Source organism: Coffea eugenioides, chromosome 3, assembly GCF_003713205.1.
Source record: "Coffea eugenioides isolate CCC68of chromosome 3, Ceug_1.0, whole genome shotgun sequence".
NCBI classification, from domain to species: domain Eukaryota; kingdom Viridiplantae; phylum Streptophyta; class Magnoliopsida; order Gentianales; family Rubiaceae; genus Coffea; species Coffea eugenioides.
In genome coordinates, this window is record NC_040037.1 from 23870428 (window position 1) to 23874850 (window position 4423).

General features: G+C 39.6%; 1 pseudogene; it reads left to right on the forward strand.

Moving 5' to 3' along the window:
* Window positions 1–783: 783 nt before the first annotated feature.
* LOC113766335 lies at window positions 784–3681 on the forward strand (annotated as a pseudogene).
* The last annotated feature ends 742 nt before the right edge of the window (window positions 3682–4423 follow it).

Sequence of the window (4423 nt, forward strand, 5' to 3'; positions counted from 1 at the left end):
AGTTGGGTAGCAAATGAAGATTCAAAGGACAAAATGGTTTTGCCAACAGCCAGTGTCATGATGGCAAAGGAGATGATTCGCGGAGGATACGAATTTGATAAGGGACTGGGACGCAATCTACAAGGCATTCTGAAGCCAGTGGAACTCATCGAGAAGAAGGACCTTTTTGGGTTAGGATTTCGTCCGACTGCCAGAGATATAAAAGAGATGAAAGCGCGCAAAAGGGTAGAAAAAGAAGGCAAGCAAGGTGCTCTAAACATTCCACCACTACGCTATACCTTTCCAAGACCGGCCGAAGTGATTACATCTGAGTTTAGTCCAATTGATGAAGTGGAGACAAGCCTGACTCAGTTGTTTGTGGGAGCAATATCCGAAGATGGTCCATCAGATGATGCGGAATTTCCAAACATCCCCGAAGGAGCTATACACAACTAGACCGCCGAGTACCTCCCCGTGCGAAAGGAGTTTCGGTAAATCTAAAGGGGGTTGTCATTTACTGAAGTTCATGAAAACTTTTTCTTGCATATGTAAATAGTCCAATGAAAGTATCTTTTGCAATTATGCTCTTAGATTGTTTCCGCTTTGATTTAAAGTTTTATGAAAATGCACAGTTTGTTTTTATCATGTTGTTCGTTTACGTGTTTATTTACTTGTTTATTTGCTTATTGTCTCGAATTTCTTAATTCTTTCAGATGGCCAAAAATAAAATTATTTGACCCTTTGGATATCACTGTTCTGGAATCTGATGATGACAATCTCTATATCAATTACGACTTGGAAGTTATGGAATCCGAATTTCAAAACAGGAGTGATAGTGAGGAAGTATTTGATTCTTTTTCAAAAGATCTTGAACAATATGAGGAGAAATCTAAATCGAACCTAGAAGAAACAGAAGTTGTTAACATTGGCACTGAGACTGAGGTTAAGGAGATACAAATTAGTATTCATTTGAACGAAAAACAGAAAAAGGAGATGATTGAGTTATTGTCTATGTTCCAAGATGTATTTGCATGGTCTTATGACGATATGACTGGCATTTCGACCGATATAGTGGTGCACAGATTGCCCACAGACCCAACTTTTCCACCAGTGAAACAAAGGCCCCGTAAATTCAAACCGGACATGAACCTCAAAATAAAGGAGCAAATTGAAAAGCAGCTTAGGACCAATATTATCATTGTATCTCATTACCTGGTTTGGCTTTCGAATCCAGTCCCTGTTCCAAAGAAGAGTGGAGAAGTGCGAGTCTGTGTTGATTATAGGGACCTTAATAAAGCCAGTCCTAAAGATGACTTTCCTTTGCCAAATATCCACATCATTCTGGACAACACTGCCGGACATGAAATTAAATCTTTTTGTGATTGTTTCGCTAGATATCATCAGATCTTGATGGCCGAAGAAGATAGAGAAAAAACTGCTTTTATCACCCCTTGGGGCACATTTTGCTATCGAGTAATGCCATTTGATCTAAAAAATGCCGGGGCTACTTATCAAAGGACCATGACTACTTTGTTTCATGATATGATCCACAAAGAGATGGAGGTTTACGTGGATGATATTATAATCAAATCCAAGAAAGCAGAGGACGATTTGATTGATCTAAGGAAATTGTTCGAAAGGTTGCGGAAGTACAATTTGAAGTTAAATCCTGCGAAATGTGCCTTTGGAGCACCAGCTGGTAAACTGTTTGGATTCATTGTCAGCAAAAAGGGTATAGAGATAGATCCGGCAAAGATCAAGGCAATTCGAGACATGCTATTGCCAAAAACTTAGAAAGATGTGAAAAGCTTCTTGGGGAAGATTAATTTTATTGGAAGATTCATTGCTCAATTAACCGCTAAGTGCGAGCCACTGTTCAAGTTGTTAAAAAAGAATGTGCCATTGCATTGGAATGAAGAGTGCCAACAAGTTTTTGATAAGATTAAGGATTATTTGCTGCAGCCTCCGGTTCTAGTGCCACCCAAATCGGGCCGGCCTTTGATCATGTACTTATCTGTGCTCGACGGAGCAGTAGGTTGTGTTTTAGGGCAGCACGATGATTCCAGAAGGAAAGAACAAGCCATCTACTATCTTAGCAAGAAATTCACACAGTATGAAGCTAATTATTCATTTGTTGAGAAAAGCTGTTGTGCATTGGCCTGGGCAGCCCAAAAATTGAGACACTACCTGCTAAATCATACCACCTATCTCATCTCCCGCTCTGATCCTCTGAAATACCTCTTGGAGAAACCGATGCCAACCGGACGTCTTGCTAAGAGGTAGATAATTCTTTTAGAATTTGATATTGTTTTCACTTCGCAAAAGGCCGTCAAGGGACAAGCGATAGCCGATCATTTGGCAGAAAATCCAAAGGACGATGATTATCAACCGCTCCATACCTATTTCCCTGATGAGGAGGTTTTATTTGTTGGTGCCGTAGAAGATATGAGCGAGCAGTGCCCTGGATGGAGATTGTTTTTCGATGGTGTAGCTAATTCTTTTGGATATGGAATCGGAGCCGTCCTTGTATCTCCGGAAGGAAAGCATTATCCCGGAGCCGCTAAATTGCAATTTGCCTGCACGAACAATATGGCCGAGTATGAAGCCGGTATTTTTGGTATTAAAATGGCTTTGGAAATAGAAGTAAAAAAGTTAATAGTCTTCAGTGATTCGGATTTACTCGTGCACCAAACGTTGAAACAATGGATAACCAAAGATTCAAAAATCCTGCCATACCATTGTAATTTGCTCAATTTGGCTAGACAGTTTCAAAGTTTGGAATTCAGACATCTTTCACGAGCCCGAAATGTATTTGCCGATGCCTTGGCCACCTTATCTTCTATGATACAGTATCCGGACGAATTAGGAATCGAGCCTATCCGGATTCAACTCCAAGACAAGCCTGCTCATTGTTGGGTCATAGACAAATCTTCTAGCAATAGCCCTTGGTACAATGATATTACGAAATTCATCAAAACCGGGTCTTACCCTCCAGAAGCTAGTGCAAATGACAAGGGTTTCCTGCGTAGAATTGCCTCGAAGTTTTTCTTAAACGGAGAGGTATTATACAAAAGGACCTCAGATTTGAACCTCTTAAGGTGCATCGATGAAGATGAAGCTCAATACATGATGAAAGAGGTGCATAGCGGTGTTTGCGGACCTCACATGATCCATTTATTAGCAAAGAAAATCATGAGAACCGGGTACTTTTGGCTCACTATGGAACGTGATTGCATAGACTTTGTCCGGAGATGTATTAAATGTCAAGTACATGGCGACGTTATACGCGCTCCTCCCACCGAATTGCACAGTATGATTGCCCCATGGCCCTGCTCAATGTGGGGTATGGACGTGATCGGCACAATTGACTCTCCTGCTTCAAATGGGCATCGATTTATATTGGTGGCAATTGAATACTTTACCAAGTGGGTCGAAGCAGAATCATTCAAGCATGTGACAAAGAAGGTAGTGGCAAATTTCTTAAGAGATCACATCATATGCCGATTTAGGGTACCAGAAACATTGATTACAGACAATGCCAAGAATCTCAACAATGACATGGTGGACGGACTATGTGAACAATTCAAAATCAGACATCGCAACTCTGCCATCTATAGACCGCAGATGAACGGAGCTGTGGAGGTTGCAAACAAAAACCTGAAAAAGATCATTCGCAAAATGACTGAAAAGCATCGTGATTAGCATGAAAAGCTTCCTTATGCACTAATGACATATCGGACTTCTATCCGAACATCCATTGGGGCAACCCCATATTTACTCATGTATGGGATGGAAGTCGTGCTACCAGCCGAAGTTGAAATCCCCTCACTGCGTATTCTAGTGGAAACTAAGTTGGAAGAAACTGATTGGATAAAGCAGCGTCATGAACAACTGTCTTTGATTGATGAAAAATGGCTTAATGCTATTTGTCACGGCCAATGTTATAAAAAACGAGTGGCCCGGGCCTACAACAAAAAAGTCCATCGGCGTACATTTGAGGAAGGTGACCAAGTACTAAAACGAATTTTGTTAGTACAGGATGAGGCCAAAGGAAAATTCGCTCCAAATTGGCAAGAGCCATTCATTGTTCAAAAGGTACTACCTGGCGGAACACTTGTTTTAGCAGAGATGTGTAGACCCCAAATTTTTAAATAATTTTTATTCTATTTTATTTTTTGTTTTTAGTGATAATTCTTATCTATTTTTATTTGTTAATTTCATGTTTTTGGTTTTAGATTTTTTTTAGCATTTGTATAGCATTTTAGATTATTATTATCTATTATTTTATTTTACTTTTTATTTTTATTTTGTATTCGTTTTGCCCTTTTAGCTGTTTATCTTTATTTTAAAGACTTTTAGCATAAAATTGGTCAAAGGAGAAAATTATTCATAAAAAAAAAAAGCGAAAACAAATGTCATGCGCGCTTGCCCTTTTTCTTCTTAT